This window comes from Urocitellus parryii, chromosome 2 (assembly GCF_045843805.1).
Source record: "Urocitellus parryii isolate mUroPar1 chromosome 2, mUroPar1.hap1, whole genome shotgun sequence".
In the NCBI taxonomy this organism is placed as follows: Eukaryota; Metazoa; Chordata; class Mammalia; order Rodentia; family Sciuridae; genus Urocitellus; species Urocitellus parryii.
Genome location: NC_135532.1, coordinates 84,365,757 through 84,392,505, shown reverse-complemented (window position 1 = coordinate 84,392,505; position 26,749 = coordinate 84,365,757). Strand labels below are relative to the sequence as shown.

At 39.8% G+C, this 26,749-nt stretch overlaps 1 protein-coding gene across 2 annotated transcripts in view; it reads right to left on the bottom strand.

The window, feature by feature from the left end:
• LOC113199601 (phospholipid-transporting ATPase IB) overlaps positions 1–26,749 on the bottom strand; it is a 630,500-nt gene that overhangs the window by 89,375 nt on the left and 514,376 nt on the right. The window lies entirely within an intron of this gene.

The following is a 26,749-nucleotide window of genomic DNA, read 5'->3' as shown; positions in this document are numbered from 1 at the left end:
GCACCTCAAAATACATGAAGGAAACAGATAGAACCTGTGTCTGTACCTGTTCCTTTTTGCACTAGAGCCCTCTGGGCACCATCCCTGCAGGGGCCAACTCATGCAGGCAGCCTTCATTTTCTGGTGGTTTCCAACTGGGTTCTACCAGTGGGAGGCTCTGGCAAGAGATTAGAGGGAGGGAAGAAGGGAGAAGCCAGGATTCCTTCCCTAGGCCTGGAGGTCTCTAGAAGTAGCCATTATTTGCCTATGGTTCCCTCTCCTGCTGGACAGGCCCACAAGGGTTCCACCTCCACAGAGCAACTTGGCCCTGGGCTCCAGTAATACTGCACCCTGCCTCTGTCCTTCCAGCCTAATAAATGGTGGTGACGTCTGTTGCATTCACCTCTGGGTTCTCTCTCAGCCCCCTTTTCCAGCTTTGCAACTAACTCCTTGAATTAAAGTACAATATTTTAAATAACCAGCCTGGCTTCTGTATTTCTGGTTCAACTAAGATTGATACGCAACCAATCCATGAGATGGTATGATAGCTGCTCTTCCATCAGTTGGAATAAAAATACTTAAGAGCTTTGGGTGGGCAGAGAGAGGAACATGAATTTAACTGGGAAATTTGGAGAAGATTCCAAACAGAAAGTAGCACCTTGAAAATCTTGTTAGGGTTTGGTGCTTAAAAAGTGAGCCAAATCTTAACAAGATGGGCATTCAATAAGGATCCTCAGCACATTTCTGATCAGCAGTATTCTAGCACAGGTGCAATTAAACAAAGTGGGGTTGAGCTGGGTAGGGAGAGGCCCCATCTCAGAGCACTTGGAAACTCTTCTAGGAGACCATGATTTGTTCTCTAAGTAGCTGTGACCCTGATCAAGTTTCTAAGTTGTAAACTGAAGCATGAGGTCAAGAAGATTCTGGCATAGGATTCATTTGGAGTATCTGCTATAGCTGAACAGAAGGTGACAGGGTCCCAAGCAACATGGCAGCATCAGGAATGTGGACAGAGTGGGTTCATAAGACACTGGTGCAAGAAAGGAAATGGAAATAGGGTGCAGTAAGAGTATAAGAAAAGTTTCATGTTCCATGTCTGAGCATTGAGATGAATGATGCTCATAAGAGCCCAGGCTGTAGACAGTGGGTTTGATTTTTGAATATGCTCAATCTTAGGCAACCATGCAAATACTTCACTGCAAAGAATTCAAGAATGGTACTCAAGAAAGAGGGCAGGGCTAGATATCTATCTCTATCTAACACACACACACACACAAACACACACACACACACACACACACACACACCTTCAGTTAATCAAAGCACAGGAATGGAAGAGATGGCCACAGAAAGGGAGGAAAAGGAAGCCATGTAGGATTGAACTCTTTTCCCATCCATCAGTTTTTATGTTGATTCACATTAACCTAAGATAACTTAATTCTTTTTTTTTTTGTGTGTGTGTGTGTGTGGATTAGTAGGTTTTGAACTAAGGAGCACATCACCACAGAGATACATCCCCAGTCCCTTTTTATTTTTCATTCTGACGCAGAGCCTCCTCCTTAAGTTACTTAGGGCTTCACTAATTTACTGAGCTGGCCTTAAACTTGTGACCCTTCCGCCTTAGCCTCCTCAGCTGCTGAGATTATGGATGTGTACCACAGTGTCTGGAAAGAACTTAATTTTTATAGACCAAATTAACTCATCAGATCAAGCATTCAAATAAACACAAAATGAAGTTCTGATCGAGACACCAACATCCAAAAGATCCTTTACGCCAAGTTTAGGCATTAACATATAACATGGCATTTTACTTTATAAACTATAACTTTTTCTATATCTTTCTCTAGTTGGAGAACAATTAATACCTTGCCCAAATGTTCTCCTTCTTTTGGGAGAAATATATAAAGAACTCAAAAAGCTTAACACCAAAACCCAAAAAACTCAATAAATGGGCAAAAAAGAACTAAACATGCACTTCATAGAAGAAGAAATACAAATGGTCAACAAATATGTGAAAAAAATATCAACATCTCTAGCAATTAGAGAAATGCAAATCAAAATGACAATGAGATTCCATCTCTCTCCAGTCAAAATGGCAATTATCAAGAATACAAGTAACAACAAATGTTGGTGAGGATGTGGGGGAATAGGTATACTCATATTGATAGTGGGACTGCAAATTGTGCAATAATTCTGGAAAGCAATATAGAGATTCCTCAGGAAACTTGGAATGAACCATCATTTGACCCATTTATCCCACTCCTTGGTATACAACCAAGAGACTTAAAATCAGCATGCTCCAGTAATACAGCCACATTAATGTTTATAGCAGCTCAATTCACAATAGCTAAGCTATGGAACCAACCTAGGTGCCCTTCAACAATGAATGGATAAAGAAAGTGTGGTATATATACACAATGGAATATTACTCAGCCTTAAAGAAAAATGAAATTATGGTATTTTCAGGTAAATGGATGGAACTGGAGCTCATCTCTTTGTGAGGGGGTAACCGGGGATTGAATTTAGGGGCACTCGACCACTGACTGAGCCACATCCCCAGCCCTATTTTGTATTTTATCTAGAGACAGGGTCTTATTGAGTTGCTTAGTGCTTCACTTTTGCTGAGGCTGGTTTTGAACTCGTGATCTTCCTGCCTCAGCTTCCCGAGCCACTGGGATTACAGGCGTGCACCACCCCACTGAGCTAGAGTTCACCTCTTAGAGGTTGCATCACTTCCCAGTAATTCAACCCTTGGGGCCAATCTCTAAACACAGGGACCCTTGAGGGATAAACCATTTCAAACTCTTTTCCTTTTGTTAAATTAGAAACTTAAGCTTAAGCAGTTCAGTGATTTGCTTTCAATCCTATGAGTCTCTAAGTTGGGAAGGAGAACTAAGTCTGATGTCAAAGGCCACGCTGTTAACCAACGCACTACAGAATTTTGGTAGCTTTACAAATATCTCCTGCCTAGAGTGTAGTGTTACTACCACTAAATAAATGCTCCACATGAAATAAGATACACCATTGAGCACCATGAGAAAGGGGGAACTAGATTTAAATACTAACCTTGATGATACTTAATCTCAACCTGAAAGTAAGATTTTACTATGTAGTACATTCCATACCATATTTACATCTTACTTAAAAATATTTTAAATTGTAAATTGAAATGCATACAACTAAATTTATATGTATTTATGGGTGCAAAGTGATATTATTTATGATACAACAATAAATAAGTAAATCAGGCTAATATATTCATCACCTCAAATACTGATCAGTTTCTGTGGTAAGAACATTTGAAATTTATTCTCTTAGCAAGGTTGAAATATACAACACATTACTATTTACTATATTCATCTCATCACATTGAGCAATATATGTGAAAGAAAAAAATCCCTCCTAATTAAAGCTTTATATTCTTTGACCCTCACTTCCCACACCCAGGCCCTGCAACCTGTGAATTTTAGATCCCACACCTAAGTGAGAACATACAGGATTTGTCTTTGTGTACCTTAATACACTGTTCTCCATCCATGTTGAAGGAGATGACAGAAATTATGTCTTAAGGCTAACTAATATCCCTTTGTGTGTGTGTGTGTGTGACTATTAAATCATAATATCACACCATGTTTTCTTTATTTATCCACTGGTGGTTAGATTAATTCCACGACTTACCTGTTTTTGAATAGTGCTGTTATTAACATGGAAGTGTAAACATCTCTCTCTTCAGCATATTGATTTCATATCTTTTGGGTCAATTACCCAGAAGTGGGATGGCTAGATCAGATAGCAATTCTATGTTAAGTTCTTTTAGGATCTTCCACATGGTTTTCTATAATGATTGTATTAATTTACACTCCTATAAACAAATGGAAAACCCTAGGGAGATCCTAAAGAAATAAAAAAAAAATAGAACTATCTTTTGATCCAGTAATCTTTTTGAATATAAACTCAAAGAAGATCAAATTCTCACCTTGCAAATATGTCGGCACGCCCATGTTCACAGCAGCATCATTCACAATAGCTACTATATGACAACCACTTACATGCCCACTGACAAGGGATGGAAAAAGAAAATGTCTCTCTGTCTCCCTCTCTCTCTTTCACACACCACACACACACACACACACACACACACACACACACACACACACAACTCTTATGCAGCTTCAAAAAGGGGGTAGATCTAGATTCTGAGCTAGAAATTTAAAAAATACAGAGAAAAAAAAAACCCTGAGTATATTAAAGGATAAATGCCTCTGTTAAAATGCTGAATGGCCAGCTTGAGAATAACTCATGAGCTGGTCAAAGGAGCCTGAGGGGTAGAAAGAGATCATTGACCCTGTGAAGCAAGGGGCTAACATTTGATTGGACCATGACCTTTGGGCCCAATCATCTGATTGACCACTCAACAGCCAGAGATGCTGAATCCCACATGCCAGACCCGACCTCCTCCTGGGAAAACAGAGTATGGCTTAATATTTCTCAATTTCAAGGAGATCTCGTCCCTTTGCATTGTCCATATTCTACTTGATTAGGTACCCTAATAAAAAATCACCCTAAGCCCCCGTGGTGTATCTGGCTCTTTAGATAGACTGCCATCTGCCCTGAGAGTGCCTACCTTCACCTTTCATTTTCTAATAAAGCTCTCTCTTCTCTTTACTGAAACCTGATGAGTCCTTAAGTTCTTTTCTGAGACATGCTCAAGAACCTGGAAGAGGTCTGGAGAGGCCCCCCTGAACCTCCACATGGTGACAGTCCTGGAACACATGCTAAGTGAAAGCCAGAGAGAAAGAAAGACATCCCATGATTTCTCTTTCATGTAGGGCGTGAGTAGAAGGGCAGCTACAGGCCAAATGATACAAAGATAGAAGTAGTGATGAGGGTGTATCTCAGGGACTGAGTGCTGGCCTAGCATGCACAAGGCCCCATTTCCTCCCCGCATTGAAAACCAAAAGAAAGAGATGGTAGGAAGAACAGTTCTGGAAATCTAAGGTACCACATGAGGACGAAAGTTAATAAAACTGTATCGTTTTATTAGGGATTTTTGTTAAATAAATAGATTTTAGCTCTCTTTTTACAAAAAAAAAAAAAAAAAAACTATGAGATGACAGATGTTAATCTACTTCACTACAGTAGCCATTTTACCATCCAAATGTATCTCATGTATGTTGTAAGCCTCAAATATATTCAATAAATTCTTTTTTTTCCCCAAAAAATAACTGATACTCCCACCAATAGTGTAGAAAGGTTCCCTTTTCTCCATAGTCAATTTTTTAGAACCAATTCTCCAAAAGCCTCCATACTAAGCAAAAACATTTGTAAGATATCTAATGACTGGTTATAAAGTATGGGACTCCAGACTAGGTTTGGGGGCTTATGTAATCTGACATCTGAAGTGGAAATTCCCCCTTTTGAAAACAGGAAGCTGTGGTGTGGGATGGAAGTGAACCTTGTGTCTTCCCAGATGGAAGTGAACACTTTGGAAGGTATCTTACCTGTGCTAGGGCCCTGGGGCCTACCTTATCATGACCAGAGCTTCAAGCGGACAGGCTACCAACTCTTTCCTTTCATAGTCCTCATCCATTCCTTCAGGCGACTCCTTTAGGATTCCAGGATACCTTCTCAGGGCTCTCAGCACATTTCTCCCCATCAAGCCCAAATTAGTCCCCTCTCTTGCACTCCCACTGGGCAGCCTGGGTACATCACAGACCACTCGCTGAGAAAATCGCTTTTTAGTCTGCGCAAATCACCCTCGTACCTGCTACTCTGCCTAGGCCGGTGCCATTATTTATTATGGAATGAGCACTAGCTGTTGAGGGTCAATTATTCCATTGACCAGGCATTACAATAATTCCTGGTAATTAAAAGAGGTACTTATGTGAATCTGGATGCGTATTGAAAGAAACATTAGTCCCTTTGTCAACTTGGCAAGTCCATTGTTCGGAGCCAGGCCCAACCAATTAACATCTTTTGCCAATCCCTGTCAGCCAAGCTTGAAAAGAGGGGAGAAGGGAAAGGGGGGTCAGTCAGATGCTAATTTAGATACAATTGTGTCAGGGCGGGTTGGAGGGGGCTGGCTCTGACGAAGCCACCAGGGTTTAATGAAGCAAACAGCTGGGGTCCCAGTGACCCCGCGGGGGTAATTTTAAAAAGACCCTTCTGTGTTCCTGTGCCAAATAGCAGAGGGCCATCACAAGGAGCCCTTCCTTTAAAAAATTAAGAGAGGGATAATCATCCGTTTAATCTGCTCATTAAACAAACCTCTCAGGCGGACTTAACATGAATTAGCACTTCTCCAAAAAGGTAAAATGTGACAGACAGCAGACAGCTCAGATCATCTGAAAGGTCACAATTCTTTATTATCAGCTCAACTGTTATTAATGTATTCATATTTGATGATATTGAGCAGAGATCACCACTTTCATTCAACCTTGTGAGCAAAACAGTATTTTTCCTAACTGGAAGACAAAAACACATTATTCAAGTCCCAATCACAGATCTAAGCACAAGCTACATGTGGCAGACACCCTCTGCTCTATGTTTTTCATATTCGGGAATTAAGGGGGGAAAAACAGAATCTGTTGTTTCCTCCCACCTGCTTCCCACCTGACCGAGGTAGGCTCACACCTGGGGCCAGAGACAACAGCCCAGCTCAACAAGACCACAGTTTTGAAGGTAACCTCGGAAGCGGTGCACCATAGCCTGGGCTCAACACCTGAAGTGCTGAAGATACAAGAAAATTCATGACTGAGGGGTCTGAAAGATAAACTTCCTGGAAAACAGCAGAATCTTTTTTTACCCAGCAAAACATCACACACACACAAATACCTCTTTCACAAACTTCTCAACCTTACCTATAGAGGGATAATTAATCTTCTCTTTACATTTACTTAATCATTTATAGGTGCTATGGATGGGCTGATTAACGATGGAGTTAATAGAGAGACATGAATTCTCTAACTAGTTGACTTAGGACTTCAACTAGGAGGCTTATATCCATGAAAGTATTTTCCGACTGAAAAAGAGCAAAAAGGGCCAATTTCACACCATTTTTGAAAGAATATTTAATATTTCTCATCAAAAAGGGTTCCCTATTGTAAGACAAAGATAATGAAGGACGCTTAAATCAACACTACAACAGAAATGTGTATACCATGTTAATAAGCATCATGGTTCACAAGAGTCAAAAGGCAGGAACGACACAAATATCCACTGATAGGTGAATGCAAAATCAAGATGTGGTATGTTTGTATGATGGAATATTATTCAGCTTTAAAAAGGAATGGGATTCTATTATATGTTACCACATGGATGTACCTGAAAACAGAATTCTAAGTGAAATAAACCAGATAGATACAAAGGAAAATATTGTATGAGTCCATTTATATAAGTACAATAGAGGATAAAATGGGGATGAATGGGGAGTTGTTTAATGGGCTCAGATTTTCTGTTTGGGATCATTAAAAACTCCTGGAGATGGTGATAGTGATGGTTACACAGCATATGAGTTCATTTAATGCCACTAAATTATAATCTTAAAAATGGTTAAGATGATTAAAAATTAATGTTAAATACGACACTGGTAAAATCAGTCACAGTTATATACTTTACCAGGTACATTATTTGGGGGAACTCATGCCATTAAACTTATAAAACTACTACCTTGGAATAATGTAATTATTACCATAGTAATTTAAATATATATTCAGGATTTACTTTTCAAGGAAGTAAATAATCATAAGAAAAACCAGTCAATCAACAGCCCCAACTATAGTTGGAAAGCTTTCATATTCAGCCTAAATATATCTAGTTTAAATAAAGATTTAATATGTGGATATTACTTGTAAATAAAAATCCTCAAAGTACATATCACAAAATCTAGGAGTTTAATACCAGAATTCAATTTAAAGTCAGACATAAATGATTTAGATTTTTTTTTTTACTACTCCTTAATGCTGTTTTATTATCTTTTTATCCCAATAATATTTTCTACTTTAACTTTAAAATTTAAGTATCACTCATCATAATCATTCAAAATCACTGGGTCAACCACCCTCGTGACAAACAGGCTAGGAAACTAAAATGCTGCTGAAGTAACTGGAGCCAGGATCACGATTTCCTGGAAGAGTCCCTGCTCTGAAGTCAACTTCTTCTGAAGGAAGCAGCATTCTGCTGGTATTTGAAATGTTCTATCTGGAACTTGTCGCCTGAACAGTAAGTCATGTCAGCTTTGGCTCAAGCTCCCTCGAGGCCCGAACCAAGTGAAGCCTAAAGTCACTGTTCAGCAACTGTGGCAGCCACGGGGCGTCTGGAATGTGTTGAGTGCACTGAGCCTTAAAACGGAACAGCTGCTGTGGAATGCTGTTACAAGACACCTAGGAGGGACCTGAGGCCTCCAGGCCACCCTTGTCTATTCTAAATAGGGAGGACATTCTCTGCTTCATTACTTTCATGCAAGACAAGAAGTTGAAAAGATGAAGGCATCCAAGGTCAGCATAAGGACTGACTAATTGAGAAATTCTCAATTCTCTGTAACCCCAGCTAGACAAGACAGGCCGGATGGGTGAAACTGTCCAACACACCAAAGTCACTGTGACCACAGACCTCAAGTGCTCAGACCAGAGCTGTACACACTGACTGTTGACTTAGAGAAACTATGGAAATCATCGCACTGAAAACCTATTGCACATGTGCTACATCGTGTACAACCAGAGATACCAGACCACAGAATTCATTTGTCATCAGAACTCTTGATTCTGTCAAGGAAACAGAAATAAGTCAGTGTTAAAATGAAAAAGATATAGATTGGAATAGTATGATTCCTGAAAAGAATCTTCAATCTTCTAACTCTAGGGACTCGGGGTAGGTCTCAGTGGCAGAGGGCATGCTTAATATTACAGGAGGCCCCGAGTTTAATCTCTACAGTGTAAATAAATAAATAAATAAAATTCTACTTCTGTATAGAACAGACTATTATATCATGCTTCAGTCTGTAAAATTCTAAATAAATATTTTTACTCTATATTCTACTGTGCTTATTCTAGAGGACAGTATGGTGTTTGTCAGCTAAAAGTACAGAGGATTAACCTTGGAATAGATAAAGAGTTAAGATTAACTTAATTAAACAGGGGAAATTTGGGTGGAGTGGGTATAAAGAAAGCCTGTAATGGGAAAAATACAATCCCTAACAGATTTGCTAATCAAGTAATGTTTTGGATTGTGTTCAGAAAATGTCATTGCTATTTTAGAGATAAAAGGGCCTTTAAAGATCAATAAGTACCTATCATAGATATTCATGAAACAGTTGTTGACTGGCTGAATCAACAAACTCCTTTGCTGCACAGATGAGAAAATCTAGAGATACAGCTGTAAGATCACTGTCACCAAGAACCCCACCAAATATGTATATATATATATATATACACACACATATATAATATTATATATTATATATAATGCATATAATATATGATATATTATATATAATGCATATAATGATATATATTATATATAATGCATATAATATATAATATTATATATAATGCATATAATATATAATATGTATTATACATAATGCATATAATATATAATATAGTTTATATATTTATGTATAACTTATATATTATAATACATATCACATACATATATGTATATGTATATACATACACACAATGTAACATCAGTCAGTCATCATAAAAGTGAATACAATTTTGTCATTTGGGACAATCTGGATAGAACTGGAGATCATTATGTTAAATGAAATAAGCCAGGCAGAGGAGGAAAAATATTGCACAATTTTACCCATATTTAAAAGTTAAATTTGATCCCACAGAAGCTGAGAGCAGACTGGCAGTTACCAGAGGCTGGGAACAGTGAAGGGGCTGGGGTGAGGGTGACCAGCAGGTGCAATGTGTTACAGTTAGATAGGAGAAACCTTTTATGGTTTTCTATTGCATAGGAAGGTGACATGTATTCTTCTCTTCAAGACCAAGGGACCAGGACTAGATCCACACTCCCACTTAGGGGTATGTGTGCACATTCTTACACACATGTACATTCAGGTATCTAGCTATTGAATATGTAAGAAAACCCAACAAAATGAATCTCACATCATTAAGATAATCTTTGGTTTGGTAAACTAGTTAGAAAAGTAGATTTAATGATTTAATGAGGATAACAGTATATGTATATATAGTGTAAAATTTTGACACATAGTAATTGTGCATGTTTTTAAGAACTACATCTAATCATTTGCTAGATATTGAGGATAAAGCAAATGCTCTCATTAGCCTTTAGGAATGACCTAAAGATATTATGATCATGGAGGTCAGTGGTGAGAATCTGAGTAATAACTGAGAGGAGGTAAGAGGGTCAGGGCTTGGATTTCTGAGGAAGAGGTTTGTTTTAGTCAGTTTTGCATTGCTGTGACCAAAATACCTGAGAAGAACAATTTAGAGGAGGAAAAGTTCATTTTGGCTCAAAGTTTCAGAAGTTCAGTCCATGGTTGGCTGACTCTTTAGCTCACGGGCCCAAGATGATACAGAACATCAGGCTGAGGGCATGACAGAGGAAAAGAAGCTCAGGACATGCCAGTCAGGAAGCAGAGAGTGAGTTCCATTCACCAGGGACAAAATATAAACCCCAAAGGCTTGCCCCATGATCACCTTCCTCTATCTACACCTTACCTGCCTACCACCCAGTTAATACATTCAAGTGGATTAATCCACAGATTAGGTTTCAGCTTTCATAATCTAATCATTTCACCTTTGAACATCTCTGCATTTTCTCACAGCTGTTGTTTTGCAGGAGTGGGGTGGTTGGAATACTTCATATTCAAACAATAGCAAGGTTGGTAGCAAATGAAGATCCTGAAGACAGAATCTACCTTGGGACGTTAAATAACAAGCAGTATGGTAGAGAAGAACCGATGGGGAGGGCAGTCGCAGAGATCGTGAATGGTCTGGCCACTGGAAGGCCTGAGATTTATACTCACAAAGAGGCTGGAAGCCGCTGCATGCTTCTGAATAGAGGAATGATTGACAGGAATCATTTGGTTTCCAAAAAGATCACTCTGGCTGAGAATAGACTTAGTGGGGCCAGGAAGGAGCAAGGACACCAGGTGGGATTAGTGGGAAGCTGGAGAGTCTGGATACTTACTGCAGGCGGTATTGAGGTGAAGGGAAGGAGAGCAGAGTGGCACCCAGCTTAGGCAGGAGGCAATTGCTAGGGATGAGGAGAAGTACCTAGCAAAGGAATGATCAGAAGGCAATGGCAGGATTAAAATGGCCACACTGGGGGGCTGGGGGATATAGCTCAATGAAATTATGTATGAAAGCTATGGTTTGGATTCCCAGTCCTGCCCCACAATATGGCCATACGAGATGTTTGTTTGTATATAGGGTTTGTTTGGGAGGGAGAAGTCAAGAAGAAGTCACTTGAAACCAAGACAGGATTTATAGTGAGAGAAACACATTCCTCTCTATTTCATCCCTGCACTCAAGCTGTATGCATTTGCATCTGCATGTACATGTGTGTGCATGTGTCCACTGGGGAAGTGTAAAGTTAGTTAATACTTTGACATTGACTCTTAGGGCGTAAAGACCTTAGATAATCAGGAGAACGTGATCTGTTGAAAAAAGCTGGAAATTCATCAACGAGCTTGGACTTCAGTTTCAGGAGGAGGTCTGGGCTGGGCCAGGGGAACTGTGGCCACTGTAAAGAACAAGGATCAAAAGCAGAGACACGGGAGGCCGAAGACCCATGTTTGGGAGATCAGCATTCTAGGGAAAATGAAGGAGTTGTTTTTCAGCAAAGTGCAAAATACCTAAACCTACCAAAGCAGTGAACATCACTGGATCATTCTATTTTTTTAAATTGATGTTGTTATGTAACAAGGCTTCCGAAGGAATAGATACAATTGGTTATTTCAAACATTCATGTTCCAAAGTATAAAAATTAGACATATAACATTTATATTCTATTCTTCATCCACTAAATGTGGTGTTTCCTATGGATAGACACTGAAAGAGCTACTTCAAAAATACTAGTCATTTGTACAAATGAACCACCCTGCTTTTACAGAGTAATGTGCAATATCCCCCATGGGGCAAGGAAATATGAGTGAAGCTTCACTTTATGAGTTAAAGGATATACACACACACACACACACACACACACACACACACAATAGCATATTATTCTGCAGTAAGTCTGGAGTTGCTTTTGCTTTGTGAAATGCAGAGATGATGATTTTTAATCTTTCTAATTTTTTTTTTCCTGCTCAGCAAAGTTTTTCATTCTCTTGCCTAAATCCCATGATCTTATTCCATCTGGTGGCCCCCAGCTTCTTTTTTTTTTTTTTTTTTTGCTAATTTTTTTCTATAACTACTGAGCTAGTTCTTTAATAGACCTCAAATCTAGGTTACTATAGCTATATTATTGTCAATTAGCTTTACTTAAGTATCTTCAAATTTGGTAGGTCAGCTAGTAATTCTTCGTTGTGCATGTATTTTCATTCAAATCAACCTTCTCTATATGCTTAAAAGAAGACTTTCCCTTGAGCATCCAGTGATGATCTATTAGAACAAGCAATGATCACTGGTGAATAATCACCACATTCTGTTTGGAGATAACTTCCTAGCCAACAGGCTTGAAGGAAGCTTCCATGGCTTTATTAGCTTAGCTAATAAACTCTAGAGTGAAATATAATCTCACTTGGAAACCTCAGCTTCTCTATAGACAGTTTCTTTGTTATTAATGCCAATTTAAAAACTATTTATTCCTCTTTAAATCTGACCTCTGAAACTACTCTGCTTCTGCTTCTAAAATTTCTATATAAAAATAATGGAAAGGCAGATTGAAACCTTTATACTGTCCTTTCTAGTTGATTTAATTTATTCTTAAAAATTCTAAGTTCAATGATGTACATATACTGCAATTATGAATTCATATTCATAATTATGATATATTTTATATTAAAATACACTTGTATCAATTTTTAAATTTAATTATTTTAAAAGAACAAAATGCTTCCAAAACTTCTTAATTCCAAGCACCCCATAAAATTTTTCTTTTACCTAATCATAAATGCTACTGGAGCTCATAATAACTGGAAGTTATTAGGATTAGATGAAGTCATGAAGATGGGGCTCCCACAGTGGCTTTATAAGAAGAGGAAGAGAGACCTGAGATGGCATGCCTGGTGTGTCTCCTCATGTGATACCCTCTACCCATGTTATGTACTTCCAGTCTTTCAAAACCACGAGCCAAATAAACTTCTATTCTTTACAAATTACCCAGTCTCGGGCATTTTATTACTGCAACAGAAAATGGATCAAGATAACTACCTATTAGATTCTATGATAAGTTATGCTTTAGACACTGTCATATCAAATTGGGAGTTAGTCTTTTCTCCCACCTAGATCCAAACCTTAGGAAGATAATGTTTGTTTCTTCTGTGTACCTCCTATACTAGCAACTGACAGACGTGTCTGAAACAGAGGGGTTGATTTTTCCCACAAACCCTCTTTTTTTCCAATAGTTTTCTATTTTTGCAAAGAGCCCTACTATTTTCCATATCCCCCTGGCTCAGTCAAAATTCCAGATGGTGTCTCAGATTATTCTCTTTCCATAAGCTTCTAATTCAATCCCTGAATGAGCTCCGCCCATCCTGAATTTAACCATTTCCCTCACCTCCACCTGACACTCCACTTACGTCATCATTCTCTAACCTGATCTCTCTGCTTCCACTCTTCCCACTGTACCATCTACTCCTCACACAGCAGCAGGGTGATCTTTTAAAACATACATTAATTTGGATAATTTTCCTATTTGAAAGTCTTCAAAGAATATCTATACCATTTAGAATAATATCCAAGTTTTTTCTCTGTCTTTAAAAGACCTCCATAGTCTAGCCACCCCTTGCTCTCTCGTCTTTCTGCCACCCTCCCCACCCCAGCTCCTGCCCGACTGTCCAGGGCCCTGGACTCAGAACACAGAACACCCCATGTCCTCAGCACCAGAAGCTCTGTTCCTGGCTCAGATCTCAGCCAGGATGGCAGTCCCCTTGTGAGGCCTCTATGTCCATGCTACCTTGAGGAAGCAGGCTGTCATTTGCTTTTGTTCTCTGTTTTTCCCATTTGCATATTACTCATCTGTATCTGTGGGACTTCTGGAGAATGGATGATCCATAACAAAAGAAGTCTTAGTCCTTATCTGGTTTGTCCCCAAGTCCTAGCACAGTGGCTGTACCTTGTGGACATGTGGACATTTACATCTAATGAATATATACCAAAGTTTTGCTAAACAAAAACAAATACAAAAAAACTCCCCATTTATGATAGGATGACAGTATGAGTTTAAAAAATCCCATAAGTGCCATTTGCTAAGCATCTATCAGGGGTGTAAACCAGATACCTTTGTGTATTATCTGACAAACCCTTAATAGATCGGGTCCTATGGCCTCCATTTGTCAAGCATACCCATTAGATAAGTTGTGGCATACCACAGGAGGCAGAAATGACAGCCCCTCCTTATTCAGAATCACAAGGGCACATCAGTGGTCTATCAGGAGCTGTCCTGGCTTTATGGAGACCCCACGTCCAGACTGCAAACTGTGGCCAGCATGCATCTATGCTTGCCAGGAATAACCTCCCCTGACTTATGCTAAGACAACATCTGACTGACGTGTCCAATATGTTTGATGGAAACAGTCCAAAACTCAGGCCTGTCTAATGTTATCCACTACCTAATACTTGGTGCCAACTTTAAATGCTTTTAGCCCTTTGTATTCTTTGAAGAATACTATTAAGAGACATTGAATCATCCAGTCCTCATGTTTATGCAAAAACAATCATAAACAGAAAATGAAACCCCTGTGCTTCAAAGATCATTTAGCCTGTGGCCCTACACAAGTCACTTGTGCTATCAAAAAGGCCAGAGCAGAAGAAGGTGACACAGGGAGGAACTACCAGCCGTGAATGACACGGAGCATTATGCTCTTATGTAGAGGTCTTCCCAGAATATTACCAGGGTGTGTGTGTGTGTGTGTGTGTGAGAGAGAGAGAGAGAGAGAGAGAGAGAGAGAGAGAGAGAGAGAGAGACAGAGAGAGAGAGAGAGAGACAGAGAGAGAGAGAGAGAGAGACAGAGAGAGAGAGAGAGAGAGAGAGAGAGAGACAGAGAGAGAGAGAGAGAGAGAGAGAGACAGAGAGAGAGAGAGAGAGAGAGAGAGATTGCTGTTTCCTTCTTCTTATTCTTCTTCCTTTTTTTTTAATTTTAGTTGTAGTTGGACACAATACCTTTATTCATTTATTTTTATGTGGTGCTGAGGATCGAACCCAGGGCCCCGCACATGCTAGGCGAGCGAGCGCTCTACCACTGAGCCACAATCCCAGTCCTTTTTTTTTTTTTTGTAGGTACAAGGAATTGACTCTAGGACCCCTTAACCACAGAGCAACATCCACAGCCCTTGGTATTTTTAATTGGAGACAGGGTCTCACTAAGTTGCTTACAGCTTTGCTAAGTTGCAGAGGTTGGCTTCCAACTTGCAATCTTCATTCCTCAGCCTCTGGAGCCACTAGGATTACAGGCATGTGCACCATAACCAGCATGCAATTGCTTTTTAATTTATTTTTCATAGGTATAAAGAAAATCCCATTCCTAAAGCCAAACTGAATGTCTCATAATCAAAGAGGTGCCACCCTGTGCCAAGATAGGCTCTGCATGGGAGGCACACCCTACTTTTACAAATGAGGGAAAAAAAAAAAACTTCCGGAGGTCACATACTTCCATTCCTCTAAGACTCTGAAGTCTCAACATCAAGCAAACAACAATAAGGAATCCCAGTCCAATCAATCTGTTAGATTTGTTACCTTGAGATTTTCCTTTATTTAATGAGTTACATAAAAGAAACTTTTTTTCCCCCTTTTTCCAAAGCTGTACACTCTGGCCATCCCTGATAAAACAGGTACCAGGAAGTGCACAGGCAGAAACTAGCACGTTCCCTCCAATGTTTGTCAGAACTCTCCTCACATACCTGCTCATGCACAGAGACTTCACACTCATAACAAGGAAGAAGGGAATCAAACGGTTCAGATCTAAGCAGCAACCTGATTTCTACCCCATCCTGAATACTATGTACTTTCAACTGATCATTTTCAAGCAGCATAACTTTGCCTTTAAGAAACATCAGATATGCATCAGAGGAAACTACTGATAACTCCAAAACGGAGTGAGAGATATGAACGGTATCTGTTAAAACACATTTTCATTAAACAACAGTAAATCTCAAGGACAGCCTAGCCTGCTTTCAATTTTACTCTGGCTTCACTGAGTCAACGTAGGAAGAGAAGTGGGATGCTTCTCAAACCATAGGAGGCTCATTTTTTTCATCTCCAGCTGGACAAGGGAGCTCAGGGCCCATCGCATAACCTGTGTTCTTTGTCACAGCAGACCCTTGACTTCGGAGCTCTGCTGAGCTGTGAAAATGTGTTCCAGGTTGTAACAAGGTAAACATGACTTAACCTGAGAGTAATGCTTTAAAACAAATCTCATAACATCTGCTCTGTCATTTTCAAGCCATACCTTGGGCATCCACAGAACTTAAACCCAGCTTTGTTTTTAAAAGCTAAATATCATAGGTCTTTTTTTCAGCTCTATGGAATATTTACTTCTGGCCATAAAAGGTTCCTAATAGGAAAAGAGGATTCCCAAATGTTTTAGCATTTCTATTCCCTAGACTTAGGCTGAAAATCAGTCTGTCCCCTAAGAATAAAGAAAATAATTGTACTCTTAATCCCTAGAATGGCATTTCTGCCAGAAGTCTGATAGAGATTTTAATTAAAAATGGACCAAACATGACAGGGGTCTGTGGGTCGATCATCAACACAAAAGTACGAACATCATCAGGGACACATTCATTCTCCCAGTATATCACCAGAGGATATTTTATTAGAATAAAATCCTAAAGCAGAATATAGAAATTATGAAGAAACTTTAACTGATGAAAAGCATGTTTTTCATCTACCTGATATTTATTACTCACGTAGTCTATCAGGTATTTAAAGAGATACAAAAGATGGAAAAAAAATGCATGTCCACTTGCAAAGGACAATCATCACCCAGCATCCTCAGGGATTGGTTACAGACCCACTGTGGATACCCAAATCTGCAGATGTGCAAGTCCTTGTTTTAAATGGCACGGTATTTGCATATAACCTACACAATCTTCTCATATACTTAATTTTTATTTTATTTATTTGCTTATTTATTTTTTGCAGTACTGGGAACTGGATCAGGGCCTTGCACCGCTAGGCAAACACTTTACCACGGAGCTACATTCCCAGCCCTTTTTGTTTTATTTGAGATAGAGTTTCGATAAGTTGCCCAGGCTGACCTCCAGCTAGTGGTCTTCTTGCCTCAGCCTCCCAAGTAACTGTTATTACAGGCATTCACCTCTGGCCCCAGTTTTTGTACATTTTTAATGACTTATAATATCTAATCTAATCTAAATGCTTCATAAATTGTTGTTTTGCTATATTATTTAGGGAAGAATGGCAAGGAAAAATGTTTATCGTTGTACAGTACGGATGCAATTTATCCTTTATTCTACCAAGTGGTTGGGGGACTGTGTGATGGGGGACCTGTGGATATGGATATGAAGAAATGACCATAAATTAGTGGTAGGTAACTTTAAACATTGTATTAAAGACATATGTTTGGAAGTTTTTAGTTTTTACCTAGAATTGAAGCTTTTGATGATATAAACTAGAAAGAAAGTGTTTTTTTATTTTTTTAAAGATGCCTAAGGAAAGAATTATTCAGATCTATTACATTTACATAGGTGGGTGGACCAATGGTACAGAATAGAGGACACAGAGACCAATCCACAAAATTACAACTTTCTTATATTTGATAAAGGGGCTAAAAGCATGCAATGGAGGAAGGATAGCATCTTCAACAAATGGTGTTGGAAAAACTGGAAATCCATTTGCAACAAAATGAAACTGAATCCCTTTCTCTCGCCATGCACAAAAGTTAACTCAAAATGGATCAAGGAGCTTGATATCAAATCAGAGACTCTGTGTCTCATAGAAGAAAAAGTTGGCTCCGATCTACATATTGTGGGGTCGGGCTCCAAATTCCTTAATAGGACGCCCATAGCCCAAGAGTTAAATACAAGAATAAACAAATGGGACTTACTTAAACTAAAAAGTTTTTTCTCAGCAAGAGAAACAATAAGAGAGGTAAATAGGGAGCCTACATCCTGGGAACAAATTTTTACTCCTCACACTTCAGATAGAGCCCTAATATCCAGAATATACAAAGAACTCAAAAAATTAAACAATAAGATAACAAATAACCCAATCAACAAATGGGCCAAGGACCTGAACAGACACTTTTCAGAGGAGGACATACAATCAAACAATAAGTACATGAAAAAATGCTCACCATCTCTAGCAGTCAGAGAAATGCAAATCAAAAGCACCCTAAGATATCATCTCACTCCAGTAAGATTGGCAGCCATTATGAAGTCAAAAAACAAGTGCTGGCGAGGATGTGGGGAAAAGGGTACACTTGTACATTGCTGGTGGGACTGCAAATTGGTGTGGCCAATATGGAAAGCAGTATGGAGATTCCTGGGAAAGCTGGGAATGGAACCATCATTTGACCCAGCTATCGCCCTTCTTGGACTATTCCCTGAAGACCTTAAAAGAGCATAATACAGGGATACTGCCACATTGATGTTCATAGCAGCACAATTCACAATAGCTAGACTGTGGAACCAACCCAGATGCCCTTCAATAGATGAATGGATAAAAAAAATGTGGCATTTATACATAATGGAGTATTACGCAGCACTAAAAACAACAAAATCATGGCATTTGCAGGGAAATGGATGGCATTAGAGCAGATTATGCTAAGTGAAGCTAGCCAATCCTTAAAAACAAATGCCAAATGTCTTCTTTGATATAAGGAGAGCAACTAAGAACAGAGCAGGGAGGAAGAGCATGAGGAAAAGACTAACATTAAACAGAGACGAATGGGGGGAGGGAAAGGGAGAGAGAAGGGAAACTGTATGGAAATGGAAGGAGATCCTCATTGTTATACAAAATTACATATAAGAGATGGTGAGGGGAAAGGGGAAAAAAAAAACAAGGGAGAGAATTGAATAACAGCAGATGGGGTAGAGAGGGAAGATGGGAGGGAAGGGGAGGGGGGATAGTAGGGGATAGGAAAGGTAGCAGATTAAAACAGTCACTAATATGCCATTAGGTAAAAATGTGAGTATGTAACAGATGTGATTCTGCAATCTGTATTTGGGGTAAAAATGGGAGTTCATAACCCACTTGAATCTAATGTATGAAATACGATATGTCAAGAGCTTTGTAATGTTTTGAACAACCAATAAAAAAAAGATGCCTAAGGAAAGAATTATTCAGATCTATTACATTTACTGTAGAGGACATGGAGTAGAATAAACCAATGAAACACTGGTCAAGTAAGAGACAAGAGAGAAAGGAAGGAATTATGTTTCTCAAGGAAAAGACAGAATTTCTAGAAGGAATGGAGGATGGTTAGGAAAGTCAGTGCTGCCAGGAGATCATCTACCATGAAGGTAAAGAAGAGGTCACTGCATTTGGGAGAGAGGATGTGGAGGTGATATTGATAACTTCCAACAGGAAAAGAGCTGAAGTTTGTAAAAAAATCAACATCAAACCTTAAGTAATAGTCCTTCTTAAAGAATACTCATTAATCCACCATCGGTCCTCAAGTAAGTGTGAACAGAGTTATGACCGGAACACGTCACAGTGTTCTTAAGAGCAGTGGAATTGTACCTTAAACAGTCCTCTAGCCAAGAAATGAAGAAAAATATAATTTAAGTAAAACTTATTAGCAAAGTCCTTCACCAAAGGAATTTTCAATTTTCTGATATCATAAATCTTTTATTATTTGTTTAAAATCATTTAAGTCATATATATGACAAATGATAACAAAATAATATAATAGCAACTAACAGACATTGGTCTCTATTAGGAAATGGGAGAAGCATCAGGACTGAAGCAACAAGAAAATAGTAAAAATTACTTCCTGCCACAGTCCTTGATAAGTCAAAAATTTTACCTATTCTATTAAAATTTCCGTCTATGCAAAATGACCCCAAGAACATCACCAGGCGGAACAACCCAGTTGCAAAACATCAGAGCTCATCGTGTTTCCAAGCCACATCGATTCTCCTGTTAGCTACTATACACAGTGCCCATACCTTGCTGCTTCCTCTTTCGCCTTTTCTGAATTTTATATAGAAAGAAAGAAAAAAGAAAAGGAAAAGAAAAGAAGGAAGGGAGGAAGGATTCTCAGCACTATCCAATTTAAGAAATTTTATACAAAATATATTGACATCTTTTAGAAGTTCTTTAATGAAAAAAAAAATCATGGTGCTACTGAATCCTCCATCAGGGCATTTGTCTTAGTCCTATCCTGAAATTTCAGATAGGAAATTTCACTACAGCTCAAAACCATTTTACTTACATAAAGAGAAAATAAGATTGAATTATTCAACCAACCTTATGGATTTCATTGGAGTATGGACTCTGTCAAGTTAACTTGTGCTACCTTTGATGCACAGAAGGCTGCTCATCCGCCTTGTAAATGCTTTCTTGTTTCTTTGCCCACTTTTTTTTTCTGTTTTGGCGTGTGTGTGTGTGTGTGTGTGTGTGTGTGTGTCTGTGTGTGTCTGTGGTGCTAGGGGTTGAACCCAGGGCCTCAGGCATGCTAGGAATATATTCTATTACTGAGCCACACTCCCAGGCCCTCTTTGGCCACTCTTCATGGGCAGAACCATCTACTTCCAGGACCTTAAATATCATCCAAAATTGTGGTAATTTCCAAGTCGGTGTGTTGAAATGAATTTTTCAATTACTTGTTTTGTGAGCAGCCAAGTGAAGCATTAACTCAAAAGTATTCCATTAGGATTTGGAATCATATAAATGTGTTTATTATTGGTTTGCTTTTTTAAAAAAATTAAACTTAAAACTCCCAATAGACAAAACCAAACTTCCTAAGAAGGGTTACTAAAAGCTACCCAGCTCACAGGGTGGATGTGAAGGAAGCTCCCATCTCAGGACACTACTTATGGTAGGCATTCCTTGCCTTTATCTTCCTTCTCTTGTCTGAATTTATGACTAATAAAAGTTGGACTGAGGAAAGAAGTTTTTCCTTACATAATTATCTTTAACTTTTTTTTTTTTTGTACCAGGAGTTGAACTCAGGGGTGTTTAACTACCAAGCCACATTCACAGCCCTTTTTATATTTTATTTAGAGACATAAAGAGAGGATCTCACTGAGTTGCTTAGGGTCTCACCAAATTGCTGAGGCTGGCTTTGAAGTCGCAATCCTCCTGCCTCATCCTCCTGAGCCTCTGGGATTACAGGCATATACCATTGACCCTGGCTTAATGTAAACTTTTATCAAAGTGCTATAAATACGTACAAAGTACCAAAACCATACTTGTGCATCTCAGATGACTTTTCCTTTTCACAAAATGAATACCTGTGGATGTAGCCTCCGGTCAAAAACTCAGAGACTTAGCAGAAGCCTTCTCCTGCCTTTTCCATTTCTTACTTATTCCCCCTCCACCCCAGCATAACTACTATCTTGACCTTTAACACTGTCAATTAGTTTTGCAAGTTTGGGAACTTCATACAAATGAATCACACAGCATGGATGTTTATAGAGAATCCACAGACACTATATATCACTGACTAGCATAAGTAAGGAAATGTGTTTTGTGTCGCTGGTTGATGGGCTGCTGTCAATGTGTCTGAGCTGATTGCCTTTTTTCTTTGCAAATATTCTATAGTGAACAACCAGCAGTGCCATGTAAAGCCTCTGAAATAATAAAGGACTGGGGATTGGAAGCCTCATGTTTTCTCACATACAGAAGGCAATGCACACAAAGCAGAGGCACACAAGCTTCTCCCAATTCTAAAAGCACACAAAACACCTGCAGTTAAGACTATGAAGAGCCCCTTGCCATCAGTTTTATGTTGAGAATCTTCCAGAACAAGAGCTCATTTAGATTTATGAACTAATCACAGAAGCAAGTACTTCCTTCCACCATCACCACCCCCACATTCCAACTTTTCTTTTGTGGAGTAAGACAGGGGCTATAACAGGTAATTTGGAAAATAATGTCATTATTGATTAGTGACAGATAAAAAAATTAAACACCATATCTAAGAGTTGTTATAACATTGCCTGCCAAGTTTAGAAGTAGCTCCTGTAATATTCTTGAAGGAGAAAAACTTTCTTCCATCAAATGAAACTGGATAACAATGAAGCTTCAACGGAGGTAGCCAGCAACATCCTTGCCAGGAAAGCACTCTCCTGATTCAGTGGCATTTCCACCTCCTTTTTGGTTGAGTTTTATTCAGTCTCTCACTGGAAGTTTCAACCTGTAATTCTCTTTTGTTTTTCTTTGAATAGTTCCTCTCTTTGATTGGAATTCTGGTTATTACAAGTTGATATCAGATTACCCAGGGCCAGAGAGAATTGTGTCAGTCTAGGTAAATAAACACATCACTGAGGCATAATGCATGAAAACAACCCCTGTGGCTGTGTGAAAGGGCCAATTTTAAGAAGATAAATGCCCTGGCTCCACAAACATCCTGCTCTGCTAGAATTCCTCATATCAGGTTGTGATTGTTTTAATTCTCAGGGAAACAAGCCTCTAGAATTAATGGGAAGAAAATGGCATAATCAGAAACAGTAGAACATGGAGATCTCTCTGGCTCAGGACTGATCTAACACCACCCACCCCTTGTTCTATCAGTGAGTTGAGAAGGAGAGATGTAGACCTTGATCACCAGAACTAGTATTGAGCCTTTCTGGTCACCGCTGAAGGAGCATGCCAGTCATCCAAGGTGGAGGTAGGGAAAGAGAAAGGGACAGGATCAGAAACAGGAACACGGAATAAAAGAGGCAAGTGAAGAAAGGAGGCTGGACCTCCGGTTGAAGAGAGGAGGCAATTCCTTGGCACATCAGGAAGTAGGCCCAAGCACAGGAGAGTGTGGCCCAACATCATGTGTTCTTACTATAAAGTGACGTCCCAGGAAGGCCATCTAAGCGAGGGTCACAATACCAAGTCTCTTTCATTTCTGTAGAGTGTTATCTTGCTCCCCACAGAGTCAACAGAGACAAAGAGAGGGGGCAAGAGTCAACATTGGAGATGGTGAAGAAGGGCCTGTATTAGTCCATTTTCCATTGCTATACCAAAATACCTGAAGCTGGGGTAAAGCCTAAGAAAAGAGATATCTTTAATTTGCAGTTTCAGAGGCACATGTCTCAGATCAGGCCACCCTATTTGTTTGCCTCTGGTAAGGGCTTCACAGAAGATGACATGGCAGAAGTACATGCAGAAGAGTTTACATCGCAAAACCGATCTTGCTCTGTGATATCAATCCTCTCACAAAAGCTAGGCAGGGTCCCTCAAGAATTACATTAATTCCTCTGAGAGCAGTGCTCCAATGACTCAATCATTTCCCAGTAGGCTCCATCTCTTTAAAGTTCCACCATCTCTTAATACCACCACACGGGGGACCAAGCTTCCAAACATAGGAACATGACAAACCAGGGTCTGGTTGGATATGGGAAGGCTTGAGGGAGGAGGCCAACTGCCAGAGGCCCATGGGTAAGCAAGAATTAGTGGTAGAAAGGAAATCAGATTCTGCTCACCCAGATGCTCACCCAGATTTAGGCTCCATTTTCCAACACTACCTTTCCAAGGATGCTCAGGATAGTCTCAGGCCAAGGTAGGAAAAACAAAAACCAACCAACCCAACAAACAAAAATCTCACAGCAGCCAAGATTGCCTATGTGGGAGGAAAAATCACTAGAGAGAGAGTTTACCACTGACCTCGCTCAAGGATCAGGGTACTTTATCTCCCCAAAGTCAACAAGAAGTGCAAACCAAAGCGGGTTCAGACTCGAGAATGATCTTGCTGCCTTCCACAGCCTGCCTGCTGATAGCCTGCTAATGAGCAGAGGAAGCTGGAAGACACCAGTAAGAATAGAGAGAGGGTGCAAAGATGGGAGGAAATGCATGATCCACAAATGAATTGGCCCCCAAATATTTGGGAGTTGGGCATACATGGCTGCCTTCCTCCAATATGGTACAACTATCGCCCTAAATCCTGAAATATCAGCATGAATTTGCTGAATGCTTTGCAGCACTGCTGCCATGAAAAAGGGATTGGAGACCAACACTACTTCAACTTGTCCTGTTTGCTGAAGGCCTCTGACCCACCGAGAGCGGATGTTCGAGGAAGATAGTGGTGAAAGGCCCCACTATCCTCCCATTCTCCAGAGATGCCACTGCAAGTGAGGAATATTGAGGGTAGTAGACGTAGTGATGGATGCACCTAAAGAAAGCCATTTCTCATTTTCTGACCTTTAGGAACTTCCTTTCTTCCAAAAATGCCTTGCTCTGCTTCTTCCTGTTACCTTCAGCCAGATTTTACATTGTATCTCCTAAATGACCAGTAGCTTGCCCATCAAGAAGGTCCATAGAGGCTTTGGGGGCTAGCAAGATATTTCTCCATGGTGCCGTGACTTATGCCTAAAAGCCACATCGATGTCAATGAGCATCCCATACAATCTGGCAGACCATGGGGTGCTGATGGTCTCTCTAGTTCTGCCTGCAGGCACCTACAGGGGGGGACTTTCTCTAGCCTTTTGAAGAAGCTGAGAGAAGGGCAAGTGACAAGCACTCTCCACTCTACCCCAGACTTGCACTCCATGTTGGTAAAGTCATCCCTTGGGTTCTCCCATAAGACCTGCACACAGCTCAGGGATGAAGGTGCTGGATTGCCAGCAAGTCAGAGGGATGAATGATTGTTCATTGGGGGCCTGCTCTCTGCCAGTCCCACTCTCAAATTTCTAACAGCCCAGTGGGTGAGAGACCTGTACACACATTAGTCTCTAATAATAATAAAAACACTCTTCCATAAGAAAATTACGTGGCAGGCTCCAAGAGCAAAGAGAAGGTATGAGATATACTGAGGAGGGAGTGTCAGGGAGTGACTGAAGGAAGGAATTGCTGGGTATTGCTGGCTGCTGGAAGGCCCTGGAGGCAGCTCAAAGCTACTCCCAGCTCTCTGCCTGGTTGTGTGATCTTGAGCAGGTTCCTAAACTTCTGGGATTCAGCTTCCTGTAGAGAGTAGAAATTATAGTGAAGATTAAATGCATAAAGCACTCCTTGAGACAGTGTGATCAGAGTCATCACTATCATCATCACCGCCATCACCCCAGGCACAGAGGCACTGAGGAAAACACTTAGTGATAAAACTAAAGACACATGACTTTTTCCGTTTACAGTCATCGATCAGTAAGTAATATTCAATGAGTGCCTGAAACTGATGGTATGGAAAGAAGCCATCTTCTAACCCTAGCATGCCACGTGGTGGAATGTGCGATGATCATTATTATCCAAAGTACAGGTATAGAGACACGAATTGGTGTGAATATACTCTGTATACAACCACAGCTATGAAAAATTGTGCTCTATATGTGTAATAAGAATTGTAATGCATTCTGCTGTCATATATAAATAATAAATAGATAAATAAATTTGCTAAAAAAAAATTAACTGGTGATGAGTGCCCCAAACAGTTATTGAACATGAAGTGCTCAAAATTAAACATATAAACATTTTACAGATTTATGCTGCAAAAGAATTGTTCTTTACCTATAGTCTTCAATTTTGTATTTCTCCTACATTTAGTTCCATATATGGGACATCCACGTGTGAACAGATTATTTATTTGGAAAGGCTGCCAGGCTTCGGATGACCAAGGTACTGTCCTATGCATTTTAACCGCTAGGAAATCCGATCTGTATTGACTTTTTTTTTTTTTTTTTTTAAAGAGGCTGGTGCGGTCAAGTAAGCTTAATCTTTTCAAATAATGAAGATTTTATCTCTGCTAGGGCAGCCTCTCCAGTTCCACTTGGTTTGGCACTTAATGCTGCATTTAAAACCTCCCTAATACGATAATGATAATACCATCTTGGTGGTCATTATCTCCTGGCTGCAGAGCTATCTCCCAATGTGCTCCCCATGTGGATGCCCAGTCAGGTTTTCCCGTCCATTGGCCCCAGAATTCCTCCTTGAGCCTGCAGGAAACAGAGCCACTCCAGCTGCCAGCATTTATTTACACACATTCCTGCCTCAAATTGAATTAATGAGTATAATTTAACTCAGGCGATGTCCTTCCCGGCTCTCCTCCCCCTGCCCCTCCCCCCCCCACCTCCTACTGACTGGCCAGCTTTCTCCCTCACATTCTCCCCTAGCAGTCTTCTTGGAGAGGGTTCAGATATTCTGGTAGCAGAGCATGTGACTTTGGACTTCTCTACCTTTAACGTTCTATGAATCACCTGGGTTCCTGTTCAAATGCAGATTCTAGTCCACAGTTCTGGGTTGGGACTTGAGCATTTCTAACAAGCCTCTGAGGATGCTGGTCTGAGGACCACACTTTGAGTAGCACGGATTTCTGAAGAACTATAAGTTTGTAAATGGGCAGAGAACATAAGTAATGTGTTTGATGAATAACCAAAAGGCAAATGGCAACTTCTGATTTATCTGACCCAGGTGATTGGTTCTAGGACCCTCATGGATACCCAAATCCCCTGGATGCTCCTTTATATAATATGGAATAGGACTTGCATAGAACCTGCACAATCCTTCCATATACTTTAAATCATCTCTA